General features: G+C 45.7%; 1 protein-coding gene across 5 annotated transcripts in view; it reads right to left on the reverse strand.

The window, feature by feature from the left end:
• Positions 1-18078, reverse strand: part of LOC140185620 (LIM domain-binding protein 1) — a 105949-nt gene that overhangs the window by 46348 nt on the left and 41523 nt on the right. The window contains exon 1 of one of the 5 annotated variants that reach the window (XM_072239040.1): positions 7719-7740. The exons of 3 other annotated variants lie outside the window; for them this stretch is intronic. The gene's annotated coding sequence lies outside the window, so the exon portion shown is untranslated. Of the gene's footprint in view, positions 1-7277; positions 7414-7718; positions 7741-18078 lie in introns of those variants that run through there. One more of the 5 variants, XM_072239039.1, reaches the window with a different exon arrangement.

The raw sequence follows: 18078 nt of genomic DNA on the forward strand, positions 1-18078 counted from the left end.
GGATCAAAACCAGGTTTCTGGTGCTGTGAAGCCGCAGCTCTGCCCAGGAAGCTGCTTTGGTAGCAGAAGCTGTGACAGAGGGAGGTCTGCAGCTGAATGGTTTGAACGGTAGCATCACAGCGCAAGTGACGGGGGTTCGATTCCCATCGCTGTCTTTAAGGAGTTTGTACTTTCTCCCCGTGACCGTGCGGCTTTCCTCTGGGTTCCATTCACATTCCAAAGACCTACAGACTAGGGTTAGCAAGTTGTGAGCATGCTGTGTTGGCACCGGAAATATGGCGACACACGCAGTGCATCTTCAGACTGTCTTGGTCGTTGATGCAAACGATACATTTCACTGGATGTTTTGAAATATATATGACAAATAAAGAAAAGGAAAGGTATGTTGCATCTGGAGTTTCTCCAGTTAGCGGACGATTTCCCTCCACACCTCTCTGACGTAGTGGGGAACCATGTACAAAGCAAGTTACAGCAGTGTTTTGCCATTGCCTTCTGCCGGGTGAGTTTCCAAAGAGATCACCAGCTCGTAACCCAGCACGGGTGGAAAGGGTGCAGGGGAGCCGGCTGGATTCAAACTTGGGACCTCTCGTCCCGAAGTCCAACGCTGATGCCACTACGCCACCAGCCGGGTCATGGCAAATAAAGCTAATCTTTAATCCAATGATGGTGGCCAAGTGGGATGAATCCACCTCTGCCGGCTGGGAAAGAGTTGCCAAATCACCCACAGCACATTGGAAATTATGATCTGCTGATATCTCGCAGGCAGAGGGTTGGCAACTGCCCTGAGCAGCCCCAGGTTTCTGGGCTACGCTGGTGTGCCAGTCAGACAAGGGTGAGGAGGAGGGGGTGGGACAGGAACAGTACCTGGATGGGAGCGGGGTGACCCACAGTAATCAGAGGTTAGCCTCACCACCATACCCTTATCCTACCCCTCCTCCAGATCTTCTTCCACGTCTCCCTACATCCGGTCCCCCTCACATAAACAAGCTGGAGAAGGAGAGGCCAGAGTAGGTTAGAAATGGACAGCCAGAGAATAAAGGAGGAAAGGAAGAGAAAGGTAAGTTTTTCATTGCACCTGCACATGTGACGTGTGGATGAAAGAAAACCAGAGGGACAACTGTCTCGGAGGGAAGGGTCAGACTGATCTTAGAGTAGGTTAAAAGTCGACACAACATCACGGGCTTCCTGAACTCTTCTGTTCTATGATTGATGACAATAGACTTGGCTTTGAAAATGGTCTGTGGGGGGGACTGAAGGGCACTGGAGCTGAGACAGACAGCAGAACGTAAGGGAGGTTGTTAGCCAAGCAGAACAGAGGTGAGGACACTTGGAGAGAGGGTTTGGCGGGGGGGGGGAGAAACGGGATTAGGATATGATGGCGGGGCTTCTGGCACTGAAAGGGTATGACCACAATCACAGTTTCTAAGTCCATGTGTCAAGGGCTAAGCTTTGCTCCAATATGACCACTGGGGATAGCAGTTCTGTCTGGGAACCTTACCATCAATGATGGAGAGGAAGAGATCCCTGAGGGCTGTGTAGTAGCTGCAGGCTCGGACATTTTCCACTCCTCACAACCAGAGGGAAGACGAGACACTGAGGGTCTGCATAAATAAATTAAACTGCCCCGTTCTTTATCACAACAGCCACCCAGAGAGGGCCTCAACTTAATGCCTTCTCCAAAAGACCAGATCTCAGATATGGACACGGTCCCTCGGTACTGCATCGTGAGTGTCAGCCTGGTGCCAAATGCTCAAGCTTCTAACTCAAAGGCAACAGCGCAATCAATGAGTGAGAACTTTAACAATATACTGCATGCAGCCGAAAGAAATGTCACAGAACAGTTCCACCAATCCATGGCATGGTCAACCCAACCAGCCAACAAAACCCTCTGTTCCTTCTCCAGAAGTCACATCCTGCAGGAGACATTAACCCCAGTCCATTTCCCTGAGAAGGGTTGCAATGCCCCTTAGTTCTAATGACTGTCAGTGGACTTTGATTGGTGGTGAGCCGTGTAGACTGGTTTGGAAGGAGGGAATGTTACAATGAGGACATCCTGATCTGACAAAGAGGGAGGTCTTACAGAAGGAAAGAATTTAGGCAGAGAATTATGTTCTGTGGGGACAAGACAGCTGAAGACATGGCTTCCTCTGGTGATGATGGTCCATTCCTCTCCACAATGCAAACCAACTTAGCATAAGGTATAAATCAAAACAGATACCTCTGTGCACTTTGAGAGACAGATCACTGACATCCCCCTTACCCAGGACAGTGGAAAGCTACACTTCTATAAAGGTTGCAAAATATTACCCAAAGGGTGCTTAACAGGAAAGCCACTGGGCTTCGTTAGAGGCAGGTTTAATGGAGGAGGGAAGCCCTTACATGGGGAGGAAAGAGTGGCCAAGATTTAACAGACCATAAGACATAGAAGCTGAATTAAGCTATTCAACTCATTGATCCACTCTGCCATTCCATCATGGCTGATTTATTATCCATTTCAAACCCATTCTCCTGCCTTTTCCCCAAAACTTTTGACACCCTTACTAATCAAGAACCTAGAACTTCTGCTTTAAATTATACCCAATAACTTGGTTCCCACAATCACTGGTGACAATGAATTCCACAGATTTGCCGCTGTCTAGCTAAAGAGATTGCTCCTCATCTCTGTTAGAAAGGGACGCCCTTCTATTTTGAGGCTGTACCCTCTGATGCTAGACTCTCTCTCTTAGGAAACATCTTCTCCACATTCATTCTTTCAATATTCGATAGGTTTCCATGAGATCCCCCCTCATTCTTCTAAACTCCAACGAGTACAGGCTCAGAGCCATCAAACATTCCTCATACATTAAACCTTTAATTCCTAGGATCATATAGTGAGGATTGCCAAAGCTCGAGATGTAGGCCATTGAAGGTACGGCCATCATTGGTGCAGTGGGTAACACTGGGCAAGAGGCCACAATTGGAGGAAGAAGAGATCTCTAAGGACTATGGCACTTAGAGTTGGTGACAGGGCAGAAAAGGACAGATAGGCTCAGTGTCTACAGTGCGTTTTCCAACTCTGTCAGAACTTCCCAAAGTTCAATGGCAACAGTGAGGTGAAGCAACCGCTGCTCCATAGCCAGTTCCTGCACAGCATGATCCCACCGATAGCAATGTGATTACCTGCTGTAACTCTGAGAAGCTATGGAGGTATTTGAAGTGTTTTAATCTGGTTGTTGTTCTATATGTGACCCAAGATAGAGTTGAAAAGTTGTCCATGCACAAGCACCTTCAAGCTACCCGCCTGCCCAGTTCAAAACTAAAACTTGTGTTACCAGCAGCACTGCCTCTCCACGGGAAGTAACTGTTATCGAGCTCACCAACATTTACCTAGATATTCAATTATACAAAGCAGCTTTCCCAGTGTTGCACAATTAAAAATCATGTTCTTTTCACCCCACAGTGAAGCCGAACAGTTTCCAGGCAATTCCAGCATGAACAACTCATGGTTTCAGTGTTAGGGCTGTCCAGAAACACACTACCCCACTTTCAGACTGCAGCAGGGAATTTGGACTCTGTCAGAACCAGGACAATGTGCTCTTCACAAACTTGGACACCTACTGAAAGTGAATTACTTGCATTCCTTGGACTCCTTTCCTTCGTAATCCTTCATCAGCTATTCCAATCTCCGAGCCCTCACCAACCCTGTGATCCCCAAAGCAAATTATCAGAGTACATATATGTCACCATATACAACCCTGAATAATTTATTTTCTTTTGGGCGTACTCAATAACTCTATGGAATAAGACCATAAGACACAGCAGTAGAATTAGGCCATTGGGCCCATCGAGGCTGCTCCATAATTCAATCATGGCTGATCCTTTTCTCCCCCTCCTCCACCCCACTCCTCGGCCTTCTCCCCGTAACCTTTGACACTGTGTCTAATCAAGAACATATCAAGCTCTGCCTTAAATACACCCAACAACCTGGACTCCATGGCTGCCTGTGGCAACAAATTCCACAAATTCACCACCCTCTGGCTAAAGAAATTTCTCCACATCTCTGTTTCAAATAGACACCCCTCTATCCTGAGGTTGTGCCCTCTTGTCCTAGACTCCCCCACCATGGGAAACATCCTTTCCACATCTGTCTAAGCCTTTCAACATTCAAAAGGTTTCAATGAGATTACCCCTCATCCTTCCAAATTCCAACAAGTACAATGATAACCCTTTCATTCCCAGGATCATCCCTGTGAACCTCCTCTGAACCCTCTCCAATGCCAGCACATCTTTTCTTAGATGAGGAGCCCAAAACTATTCACAATACTCAAGGGGAAGCCTCACCAGTACCTTATAAAGCCTTAGCATTTCATCCCTGCTCTTGCATTCTCGACCTCTTGAAATGAACGCTAGCATTGCATTTGCCTTCCTCAGCACCAGCTCAACTTGCAAGTTAATAATAACCATAACATAATCAATGAAAGACCACCCAACTTGGGTGTTCAACCAGAAAGCAGAAGACAACAAACCGTGCAAATACAAAGAGAAATAAATAAAAAAGCAATAACTATCGAGAACATGAGATGAAGAGTCCTTGAGAGTGAGTCAATAGGTTGTGGGAACATTCAGCAATGGGACAAGTGAAGTTATCCCCTTTGGTTCAAGAGCCTGATGGCTGAGGGATAGTAATGGTTCCTGAACCTGGTGATGTGAGTCCTGAGGCTCCTTTACCTTCTTCCTGTGGGACGCAGCAAGAAAGGAAGCACATCCTGGGTTGTAGTCCCTGATGATGGATGCTGCTTTCCCATGACAGTGTTTCATACAGATGTGTTCAAGGCTTGGGAGGACCCTTTTGTAGAATTTTCCTCTGAAGGGTATTGATTGGTGTTTCCATACCAAGCCGTGATTCAGTTAGTCAATATACTCTCCACTACACATCTATAGAAGTTTGTCACAATGTTAAAGATGTCATGCCGAATCTCCAGAAACTCCCAAGGAAGTAGAGCCGCAGTCGTCCTTTCTTCATAATTGTACTTACATGCTGGGCCCAGGACGGGCTGCTCTGAAATAACAACACTGAGGAATTTAAAGTTGCTGGCCCTCTCCACCTTTGATTCTCCAGTGAGGACTGGCTCATGGACCTCTGGTTTCCTTCTCCTGATGTCAATAATCATCTCTTTGGTCTTACTGACATTAAGTGAGAGATTGTTGTTGTGGCACCACTCAGCCAGATTTTCAATTTCCCTCCTGGAGGAGCTGATTCATCACCACCTTTGATTCGGCCCACGACAGTGGTGTCATCAGCAAATTTGAATATAGTTCTGGAGCTGTGCTTAGCCACACAATTATGAGTGTAAAATGAGTAGAGCAGGAAGCTAAGCACACAGCCTCGTGGTGCATCTGTGCGGATGGAGATCTTGGAGGAGATATTGCCAACCTACACTGAATCTCCAGAACCAGGAATGCCCCAAGGCCCAAACACTCCTGCCCAGCCTCTTGAACGAGTCACCGGGCCAAGCATAAAGACCATAAGACATAGGAACACAAATGAGACCATTCAGCTTATCAAATTTGTTTCAATGTTTATCATTGCTGATTTATTATCCCTCTCAACCCATTTTCTTGCCTTCTCCTTATAACCTTTGACGCCCTTATTAATCAAGAATCTATCAGTCTCTGTTTTAATATACCCAATAACATGGCCTCCACCACCTTCTGTGGCAATGAATCCACAGATTCACCACCACCTGGCTCCTGAAATTCCTCCTCATCTGTTCTTTCACCACAGCTGTGCTGTCTGGCTCTAGACTCTCCCACTATTGGAAACAACCTTCCCACACCCTCTCTACCTAGGCCTTTCAAAATTTGGTAGGTTTCAATGAGCTCCCCCTTCATTCGTCCAAACTCCAGTGAGTACAGGCCCTGAGCCGGTAATGTTCGAAGTTCAATGACACATTACTGCTCAGGGGGTTTTGATCTGCATAATTTAACTGTGGTTGCATTTTGAAAACTGAACAGTATTCTCTAAAACACCTTACAGCTGTTGCTTTTAAAAAGTTAAGTGAAAAGTGCCATAAAATTCAGGTTTTAATCATTTCTTCAAGAAATCGCACAAGGTTTGCGAACACCCCCCCACCCCCCGATTATTAAACAAAGAGAGGCAGCAATGACTTAACAAGACACACACGATTATTTGTCATAGAGTTAAATGACACATAAACAGGTCACTCAGCCCACTGATCCATGATAACCATTAAGTACCTGTTTACATCATATCAATTCCAGTAAAATTTCCTCACCAACTCTCTCATGGCTCTACTTGCAACCTTTATTTGGGGTAATTTACCATAACCAATTAACCTCTTGTTCATATTTTTAGGATCTAGGAGGTAACCAGAGTACCTGGGGAAACCAGCAGTCACAAGGAGAACATGCAAACTCCACATAGACAGCACTTGAGGTCAGGATTGAATCTGGGTCTCTGGATCTACGAGGCAGTGGTTCCCCTAACTGCCGCACTCATTCTCTTAGAGTACAGCATAGCTAATTTCATCACATCAACACAAGATCTCAAATGACATCAGAAGGACAAAAAGAATAAAAGACTTGGCATGTCAACAGAGACTCAAGCATCCACAGCACCATTTCAAACTGTGTTTATAGTTTCTCCAGAATTCTGGCCAATTTACCCCACAATCAACACCCATGATGCCCTCATGGAGTCTTAGTGTGCATAAATTGACTGCTGCAGCATTTTGAAAACAGTACATCATTGCACAAAACATCTTGGCAGCTTTTGTTTTTAAAAAGTTAAGTGAAAAGTGCCATAAGATTGTCTCTTTTTTTCCCCATTTCTTTGAGAAATCCCACAGCCATAGGGTAAACACTGCCCAGGGCAGCAAAGCAACAGTGAATACACCCCCCACCCCAAACACACACACACACCCCAAAGCAGATCTTACGCAGCCAGGACACTTGTAAGTGTAGAGGCACCTTTCAGAAAGAAATATAAAACGGGAGACAAGCACAAAATGACCAGAGCAGTGGGGTGGGGGTTGGGGTTAGCAATGAGAGTCGTGGCCCAAACTACACTTGCAATGCCCAGCTACAGACTCTTCATCCATTGTAGATTTTAAATTAAATTATCTGGTTGGTAAAAACTCTTTGAACACACCACATGTCAGCAGTTGTGGGAGGAACAATCCCCCCCCCAACCTCTCTCCCTATCCCTGTCGTGACTATCACTGTCAGGCATTTACTACCCAGGTCTCGGTGGGTTTTTATTTTACTTTCCTGCTTACCTCATCCTCCACACCTCCACACAAACATACGGTCAGCTGCAGCCAGCAACGGAACACTTGCGGGAGAGAGGGAGAAAGCGGCGGCGGGAGAGAGGGAGAAAGCGGCGATGGAAGAGCTCGGCAACCCTTGGAGCGTGTGGCAGGCCTCGGCCTTCACAGTGAGACCACCCCTTCCCCTTCCCGTCCCACCCCACACCCACACCCAAAGCTACAGCCACGGCCCGCGGCCAACCGGCCGGCCGGGGACCTCCTCGGCTGCTCCAGCCCCTGGGCCTCGCTCGCTTCAACGCAGTTAAAGCGGTGCTGACTGCAGCAAGTTAACAAAAGTCCCGAGGATGTGAGGTGCGAACACTCACAGACACAAGGCCCACACACAAACACACACAGAGCAACGAGAAAGAGTAATATATATATTTAAAAAAAAAGAGGGGTTAATTTTACCTTCACGGAAGCTGGTCCAGTGGGGACACCCAGGGCTGACTGGAACTGAGAAACCCCCTCCCTCTCCCAGCCAGAAAAACAAACCACTTCAGTAATATATTCTTATTTGTTTATTATTGCTTTAAAGCAAAGCCCTGCGGTGAATTGGGACGCCTGCCCTCTCTGCTTAGCCGAGGAGCTGAGCCTTTTGTTCTGTGCGGGGCCAGGCAGCTGTCAGGCAAACAACAATAGCGTGAGCAGGAGCCCGGACTCAGAGAGAGAGAGAGAGAGTGTGTGTGTGTGTGTGTTGGTGTTATGTGGCCCCAGTTTGCACTGAATTACACAGGCTTGTGGCAGACGGGCGGCTCCTCCCCCTGCTCCTGGACAGACAATAGGGTGAACCCAAGGCCTAGGAGAATTTGCTTCCCACATCCAAACCACCCCCTCCCCTCACCCCATCATCAACTCTCGCTTCCCTTCCCCCTCCCCGAGGGAGGCAGACTACTTCCCAATCTGCCACACTGACTCCAAGACAAAGAGAGGCTGCTAGAGATAATACCACAGCGATCTGCAGGAGTAAACAGTGTTTTTGCACCCTTGGAAGCAGTTCAGATTGCTCCTTGGTCTCCCCCACCCACCCCACCTTAACCTCTGTCATAAACACAGGATATTCCTCAGATGTTTGAAAGCCAAAAGCAACACACGCAAAATGCTGAAGAAACTCAGCATCTGCAAGATCGATGTTTCTGGCCGGGATCCTTCATTCCCCCACTCCTCCACTCCCAGTTCTCATCAGTGTCATCAGTTTTAATCTCTCCATTGCTGGCGGTCCCATCCTCAATTGCGTTTGCCCCAAGTTCTGAGGTTCCCTCCATGAACCTTGAGTTTAAACAAGCCAGAATCAGATTATTAGCACTGACATATGTTGTGAAATTTGTGATCATTTGGTCTAAGCCCCACTCAAATTCCTAAGAACAACCTTGGGACCCTACATCCTGATTAAGAATCTCGACCCAAAACATTGATTCTTTATTCCTTCCCATGCTGCCTGACCTGCTGAGATCCTCCATTATTTTGTGTGTGTTATTCTTGGGATGTTTTACTACGTTGACCAGGGAAAAAAACCTTGGTGAAATAATGCCCTTGCACCTGAGCCGAGAAGTAATCGGCTTGTGGTGCCCTGTGAAGAACACTTTCACTGATTCCTGCCAATAAGGGCTGCATCAGCATCTACTTGCATTTTTAACATTTGTGGCATTTAAATCTCTTAACCACTGTGAATGTTTCTGTCATGTGAGCCAAGGGGTCAGAAATAAAATGAAAGCTGAACTTGTTGTCTTTAGAAAAGTACTGAGGCTATGCACTTATCAGGCAATTAAAGATAAATTAAAATGCCAATGAGGCATTCAGCAACGTGTTCAGAGACACAATTTGTTCTTTATCTTCTCCTTCATCACCTAGCCTTTTAAAATAAATCAGCCAAGTGATCCTACTGTTTAAATAGAAAGTGATGATGTTCTTCCTGCAGGAAGTGTGTGCTGGACCTTGGGGAACAATGGTAGTTGGGGTTCCTTGTAGGGTTTTGGATGTTAATAGTGTGATGTGAATTGATTGATCAGGGTGGGAGAAGGAAGAATAACTGTTAAACAATCAACATCTCACTCACACCACCCTAAATTGGCTTACATTGATCGTGACCCCATCGGAATCCACCAATGTCCCAACTCTAGCTGTATCTGCCCACTGCCGGGGGACAACTGGAAAGTGTCATCTCACAAGGACCATCAAGGGGCTTGTTTTGCTGTTGCTGTGCAGTTCTGCTGAACGTGGCCAGTACGCTATGTTGGCACTGGAATGTGTGCTGACACTTGTGGCTTGTCCCCAGCACATTCCTCAGGTTGTGTTGGTTATTAATTCAAAACAACTATATGTTTCAATGTACATCTGAACCCGAACCATCCTGCACATTTCATGGCTTTCTGTAACTGAAGGGAAAGAGGCTATCCCAAAATTTTCCTGTAGGCGTAGGTGGCGGGAATGGAGTATCCCCAGTAAATTCCCACCACTCCCCAAATATGGTCACCTCTTCCCAATCCGCGTTCATCAGATCAGCCACGTGTGAACACCATGTTCTGATTATTATGGTATTCCCCTTGATGTGTATCCACCTGCACCTTCTCATCTCATATCTGGGCAGCAAAGGGAATTTATTGGGAATTCTCCATTCCTACTCCCAACACCCACAGTTTGAAATATGGAAAAATGGAATCCCATCTTTCCGTTCAGTTACAGAACAAGAAAGAGGGCAAACACAAGATTCATAAGGATGCTGTCAGAGGGAGAGGTTGTGCAGCTTAAGATTTTATTCATTGGAGCAGAGGAGACCGAGTGGTGATCCTACAGAGGTATATAATATCACGAGGGACATAAATACACTGAATCCCACGGAAAGGGTATCAGAAACTCAGAGGGCATAGCTGTAAGATGAGAGGTAAAATATTTGAAAGGGACTTGAGGGGTAACACCTTCATCTACGGCAGAGATTCCTAACCTGGGGTCATCCACTTTATGGTACTGATCCATGGCATAAAAAAGGTTGGGAACCGCTGATCTAGAGGGCGGTGGGTATAAGAGGGAGTAGTTGAGGCAGGTACAATGGCAACGTTTGGAAGAGACTTGTATTCAAAACACAGAATGGTGCAATACGGTACAGACCATTCAGCTGAACATTTTGTACTGACTTTCTAACCTGCTCCAAGATCAATCTAATCCCTCCCTCCCACACAGCCCTTCACTTTTCTTTCATCCAAGGACAGGAAAGTTTTAGAATGGGTCAAATGCAGGCAAGTGGTTGGCAGGGACCGGGTGGTCTGTAGGGACTGCTTTGTTGCTTTTACGACTCTACACCTCCATGATTCTATTCATTAGCTATTCCTCTCATCCCACAATCTCCACTCCCTTGTCAGAAATAAACAGCTATTGCTCAAAGTACAAAATGGTGGGCAGGATCGGATCAGTGATGACTGCCCTTTCACACCCCAGTGCTGCATGTTGAGGAAGAGACTGCTGCTCGGTGTATAATTGCAGCAGATTCTTTCTTCTCCAGCCCTTTGCCTTTACCACCTTTCACTTCCCAGCTAGCTTCTTACTTCATCCTCTCTCCCTGGCTTCACCCATCACCTTCCAGCTTGTCCTCTTTCCATTACCCCCACCTTTTTATTTTGGCATCTTCACCCCCCACACACACTCCTGACAAAGGCTCTCAGCCCAAAAAGCTGACTGTTTATTCATTTGCACAGATGCTGCCTGACCTGCTGAGTTCCTCCAGAACTCTGTGTGTGTGTGTGTGTGTGTGTGTGTGTGTGTCTGTGTCTGTGTGTGTGTGTTATACTTGCAACAGGAAGCTGGGCAGATCAGCCTTATGGTAAAGTTGTGAGCTTAAAACAGCGATGCGTCCATGTTGCCAACACCACTCAGCAAAAACATGCAGTTCCATACTACACTTAAATGAGCAATATGCCCAAATTATTTTATGGGAGTGAATGTTAAACAACAGCAGGTGTTTGGTCAAATGACTAAAAGTTCGAACAATGGTCCAAGTTGAAGCAGTGTCCTAAAAGGTGACAGGGAGACAGAGTGGCTCACTACAAAGACCAGACCAGGTCTGTCAACATTAACATGCAACCCGCAATCATATTACATTACCATAGAAACAGAAAAAATTACACCCTCTCTCACCCTTCACACACTAAACCAACAAAGCAATCATTAAAAGAAGAGAAGAATGATTTCTCATTTCCTGCATTGACCTCTGGATTTATAGACAACCACTAATCTAAGAAATAGTAATTTGCCTATTAGGTGTAAATTGCAGCTGGTCCTCTACAATGACCTTAATTGAAATGGTACCTTCAACATCAGAGAAAACACACATAAAACACTGGAGGAACTCAGCAAGTCAGGCAGCATCTATGGAAATGAATAAACAGTCGATATTTCAGTCCCCAGACCCTTCTTTGGGACTGAGAAGGAAGGGGGAAGATGCCAGATTAAAAGGGTGGGTGGAGGGGTAAGAGGCTAGCTGGAAGGTGATAGGTGAAGCCTGGTGGATGCAAATGGTCAAGGGGAGGAGAAAGAATCTGATCGGAGAAAGGATGAGGGCACACGGGGGTAGTAATGGGCAGGTGAGAAGAGTAAAACGTCAGAGTGGGTAATGGGAGGGGGGATTTGTTTATCAGAAGGAAAAATTGATACTCAGGCCATCAGGTTGGAGGGTACCAGATGGAATATAACGTGTTGCTCCTCCACCCTGAGGGTGGCTTCATCTTGGCACAAGAGAAAGCCATGGATCGACGTGTCAGAATGGGAATGGGAATCAGAATTAAAATGCTTGGCCACAGGGAAGTCCCGCTTGTAGCAGATGGTGCGGAGCTGCTCGATGAGATAGCCCCCTCTATTTATGACGTGTCTCGCCGATGTAGAGGAGGCCTGCATCAGGAGCACCAGCCGCAATAAACGACTCCAGCAGGTTCACAGATTAAGTGTAGCCTCAACATCATACAAAATTCCCCAAGACATTTCACACAGTGATGTGGCGTAATCATGCTGTGTGAGGAGATACCACAGCGGGTGACCAGCAGAAGCGGGAGATACTGAAAGAGGATTCCTGCACTCAGAGCCAGGCAGGATGAAGGTAGCAATACTACCATCAGTGGCATTAAATTTGGGGACTCTCAAGCATGAGGTACAAGGCCAGAGTTTTAAAGTGCAGGTATTCCAGGACATGGAGTCAGTGTGGGAACAGGCTGTGATACAGTGTCAGCAGAGAACTGAAAGAAATAAAATCAGAAAACAGGGTTAAAAAAAAAAACCCTCAAGTAGATCAGTGAGTTTGAGCTGATTTGGTATGTCACCAAGGACTCTAGCAAATTTCTACAGATGTACAGTGCAGAGCATTCGCCTGGTTGCATTGCCACCTGCTATGGAGGCTCCATTGCAAAGGATCAGATAAAGGTGCAGAAGGTTGCAGACTGAGCTAGCTGCATTATGGGCACTAGTCTCCTCAGCATCAAGGACACCTTCAAAAGAAGATGCCTCAAAAAAGGCAACATCATCATGAGGGATTGTCATATCCCCTGTATGCACTTGTCATTAATACCATCAGGGAGGAGGTACAGGAGCCAGAGGACAGACACTCATTTCAGCAGTAGCTTCTTCCCCTCCATCATCAGATTTCTGAAAGGTCCACGAACCCATTATCACCACCTCATAGCACACTGCTTTACAGTACCAGAGACCTAGGTTCAATTCCCACTGATGCCTGTAAGGAGTTTGTACACTCGCCCCGTGTCTGTGTGGGTTTCCTCCAGGTGCTCCGGTTTCCTCCCACAGTCCGAGGATATACCAGATGGTAGGTTAATTGGCCATTGTAAAGTATCCCATGATTAGGCTGGGATTACACAGGGGAATGCTGGGCAGTGTAGCTCAAAGGACCAGAAGGTCCTGTTCCATGCTGCACCCCAACAAATAAATAAATTATTTTGCTCTTTTTGCACTAATTATTTATTTTTAATATATTGTATTTCTAGATTGTAACATAGTAATTTTTTTTGTACTTCATTGTACTGTTGCTACAAAACAACAAATTTCATGATGTATGTCAGTGAAATTAATCCCGATATTAATTCTGATTCTGAGAGTGAGAAAGCCGGTCAGTTTGAAGATGGGGTAAGGACGGATACAGCAGAGGTTGAGACCAGGTTTGGTGTGGCTTTTCTGGCTGTCAGATTAACGAGGTCGGGTAGAGACACAAACAACAGGCAAAGGAACACGATACAGTCGTGAAGTGGGTCAGAGACTGAAACCAAAACACCAAAAGCAGAAACTCAGGAAGTGATAATGCAGAGAGAAAGTCCACATTCATATTATGGTGGAGAACAGACCAAAGTGTAAGTCCTAGATAAAGTGGACACGGACAGGATGTTACTATCGGACATCCCACCCTGCAAAAACTCATTTCAGGGAGGTAGCAGCCCCATCCCTCGCAACCCCATATCCCCGCCCCCTGCCCAAAACCCAGTCGACCTCCAAGGGTGTATGTAATACTTTGTTTAGTGTTTTTGTCTAACCCTGTAAACCAAGTTGAGTATATGCAGAAAATGTGACATTAAAACATATACTTATATTATCACGTTTATTCTATTACAACTTTAAGCAAGTCTACAGGGAGTTTGACGTCATCACGTAGGACATCAATAGAGTAGCTCCTTAGCAGCTAGCCAGCTAGTTTAAATAACGTTAGCTATGCTAATGAATGAATGACACCTGTTAAACTCACCTCAAACATGTCTTTTACATTTTAACCCACCATTGGCAATAGAAAAGTCACTGTTGCAAACAGTGCAGCGAGTAACACTGTCACTATTTTTGAGGTCGACTGTAAAGCCTGCCCACAGAGAAAACTGATAGGTCTACTTAGCATGAAGAGAGACCAATCAGGATGCTTGCTCTCCCTCTCAAAAAAAACTGATTTGCGGGATATTGTATATAATTTCCGGGCATCAGGGAGCCACTATTAATATGTGGGAAACTCCCGGAACTTCCAGGAGAGGTGGGATGTCTGTACTATAGTGGGGGAGTGCAAGACCAGAGGGCACAGCCTCAATAGAAAAGAGACTAGGAGGAATTTCTTTAGTCAAGGGATGGTGAATCTGTGGAATTCATTGCCACAGACAGCTATGGAGGCCAAGTGATCGGGTATATTAAAGCAGATGTGACTAGGTTCTTGATTAGTAAGGGTGTTGAAGGTTACGGTGCAGAAGGCAAGAGAATGGGGTTGACAGGGATAATAAATCAGCCACGATGGAATGCCGGTAGACTCGTGGGCTGAATATTCTAATTCCATTCCTGTGTCTTATGCTCTTTAGAGTTGGCCCATTGACTGAGAGGACAGCAGTGTACTGGACCGAGGAGGCATTACTGGTGCTGGGGAATCAGTGTGGTGGGGTTCACAGGGCTGCTGATAGATTCTTGATCAGTAAAGGTGTTAGGATTATGGGTAGAAGGTGGGAGAATTTTTTTTTAAAAAAAGGCCATGATTGAATAGCAAACTCAAAAGAGTGAATGGCCTAATTTGCTCCCCTATCTTATAGGCTTATGATTTTATGGCCAGTTTTGACACAAACAGTGAAAGCGCATTGAGTTTGATGTTGGTTCCAGAAAGCTGCGACCTGCCCGAAGAAGATAGGTGTTAACCATGAGCGTATACATTGGTCACAGACTGATAGGTGCTTGGGCAAGCAGTCGTCCTGATCAGTGCTGCGTTTCTCAAGTGTGGAGGAGACTATACAGTGGACACCAAATGGAGATCTCCAGACTGAAAGAATTAAAGAGAACAGTGGTTTCAACTGACAGGGAGAAAGGGGCGGGGAAGAAGACTTGTGTTGCACGTCTGTGGTTGCTTGGGAAAGTGTTGCATTAAGGGAAGTGGTTGTACAGAGAAAATGGACCTGGGAGTTGTGAGGGAACACTCCCTCCGAAATACTGAAAGGAAAAGGGAAGGCATCTCATTAAAGGTGGTGGAAATTGTCAAAGACAATGAAATCTAAAGTCTGGTATGGTGGCAGGTGAGGACCTGGGGAATTTTGTTTTTGCTCCATGCAGGTGGGATGAGAGCAGAGGCACAGGAGATAGAAGAGGTGTGGTTGAGGGCTCTGTTAATTGAGGCACAAAGGAAACCACAGTTCAGGAAAAAGGAAGACATCTCAACTGAAAGTTTCACTGTCAGAGCAGACACAGGAAAGACAGAGGAATGAAAGAACAGTCAGTGGTACAGTCAAGATAGCTGTAGGAAATTGTAGGTTATAATGACTGTTGCTCGTCTACTGTATCTGCTTGGAGACAGGGAGATACTGGCACCCTAAACCTTTTCCACCATCTACAACGCAAAAGTCAGGAAGATAGAACAGGAACAGCCCAATCAGCTAAAAAGCAAATTTAAAACACCCAGACACTAATCCCTCCTACTCACACAGTGCCCCTATTCCTCCATCTTCCTCACATCCATGTGCCTATCTAAACGTCTCTTAAAAGCCTCTGATGTATTTGCCTCTACCACCATACCAGGGAGCGCATTCCAGGCATCCACCTCTGAGTAAAAAACTTACCCCTCATATCCCCTTTGAACCTACCCCTCTCACCTTCAATGCGTGCTCTCCGGTGTTGGACATTTCAACCCTGGGAATCTGATGAAATGATGCATTTGCCTGAACAACTGCAACTCTGAAAATGCTTATCATCATCCAGAAATAATATGGCAGCACAATAGCACAACATCTGGCATATGCTTTACAGCGCTGATTCCCGCACCTATTATAAGGAATTTGTATGTTCTCCCCTGTGACTGAATGTTTCCTCTGGGTGCTCTGGTTTCCTCCCACATTCCAAAGATGTGCAGGTCAGGGTTATTTAGCTGTCGGTGTGTTATGGTGGCAACACTTGCGGGCTGCCCCCAGCACATCCTTGGACCGTGTTGGGTCGTTGGCATGAACAATCCAATTCACTGTACGTTTCGATGTACATGTGACAAAGCTAATCTTTAAAAACAGCAGCCCATTTCATCAGCACCCCATCCACCATCCTAAACACTTCCTCCCTGCTTTAATGGCACGTAGTAGCAGAGGTGTGCACTGCTGCTCACCCAATCTACTCCGGCAGTACCTACCAAACCCACCACCACCTCCATTAGGGAGACCAAGAAACACCACTACCTGCAATTTCACTTACAATTCACACTCTATTCCAGTCTGGAAATGCATCGACGTTCTTCCCTTGTCACCAAACCCTGAAACACCCTCCCCAAAAGTGCTGCAGTAGTTCCAGGTAGCAGCTCACCCCATCATCTCAAGGGGTAATTAGGGATGGGTAATAAATACTCGCCTTGTCATTAATGCCCTGATGACTCAGTAAGAATGAATAAATAAATAAATAAAGGCTTGTAAGCAAATTTTCTGACTGTATAAACAATGGCACATCGGGCTGCATTGCTCTTCTGTGTATTGTTTCACATGGGTTACAGAGACAAGTTTTGAGGGTACCCAGCAGGACTATAGTGGGTTGGCTGAGCATCACCAGAGTGGCCACTGGTCTTGGATGAGCATAACTGAGGGATGGAAGTTACTCAAAGAAACAGGAAAGGTATGGCCACATTAGTGGGATTGTATTACAGACCACCCAATAGTCAACTAGACTTGGAAGAGCAAATCTGCAGAGAGATAGCAGACAACTGCAGGAAACATAAAGTTGTGGTGGTAGGGGATTTTAATTTTCCATACATTGATTGGGACTCCCATACTGTTAGGGGTCTAGATGGTTTAGAGTTTGTAAAATGTGTTCAGGAAAGTTTTCTAAATCAGTATATGGAGGGACCAACTAGAGGGGATGCAATATTGGATCTCCTGTTAGGAAACGAATTAGGGCAAGTGACAAAAGTCTGTGCAGGGGAGCACTTTGGTTCCAGTGATCATAACGCCATTAGTTTCAATTTGATCATGGACAAGGATAGATCTGGTCCTAGGGTTGAGGTTCTGAACTGGAAGACGACCAAATTTGAAGAAATGAGAAAGGATCTAAAAAGCGTGGATTGGGACAGGTTGTTCTCTGGCAAAGATGTGATTGTTAGGTGGGAAGCCTTCAAAGGGGAAATTTTAAGAGTGCAGAGTTTGTATGTTCCTGTCAGGATTAAAGGCAAATTGAATAGGAATAAGGAACCTTGGTTCTCAAGGGATATTGCAACTCTGATAAAGAAGAAGAGGGAGTTGTATGAAATGTATAGGAAACAGGGGGTAAATCAGGTGCTTGAGGAGTATAAGAAGTGCAAGAAAATACTTAAGAAAGAAATCAGGAGGGCTAAAAGAAGACATGAGGTTGCCTTGGCAGTCAAAGTGAAGGATAATCCAAAGAGCTTTTACAGGTATATTAAGAGCAAAAGGATTGTAAGGGATAAAATTGGTCCTCTTGAAGATCAGAGTGGTCGGCTTTGTGCGGAACCAAAGGAAACGGGGGAGATCTTAAATAGGTTTTTTGCGTCTGTATTTACTAAGGAAGCTGGCATGAAATCTATGGAATTGAGGGAATCAAGTAGTGAGACCATGGAAACTGTACAGATTGAAAAGGAGGAGGTGCTTGCTGTCTTGAGGAAAATTAAAGTGGATAAATCCCGAGGACCTGACAGAGTGTTCCCTCGGACCTTGAAGAAGACTAGTGTTGAAATTGCAGGGGCCCTGGCAGAAATATTTAAAATGTCGCTGTCTACGGGTGAAGTGCCGGAGGATTGGAGAGTGGCTCATGTTGTTCCGTTGTTTAAAAAAGGATCGAAAAGTAA

The sequence above is a fragment of the Mobula birostris genome, chromosome 21 (genome assembly GCF_030028105.1).
Source record: "Mobula birostris isolate sMobBir1 chromosome 21, sMobBir1.hap1, whole genome shotgun sequence".
Classification (NCBI taxonomy): Eukaryota; Metazoa; Chordata; class Chondrichthyes; order Myliobatiformes; family Myliobatidae; genus Mobula; species Mobula birostris.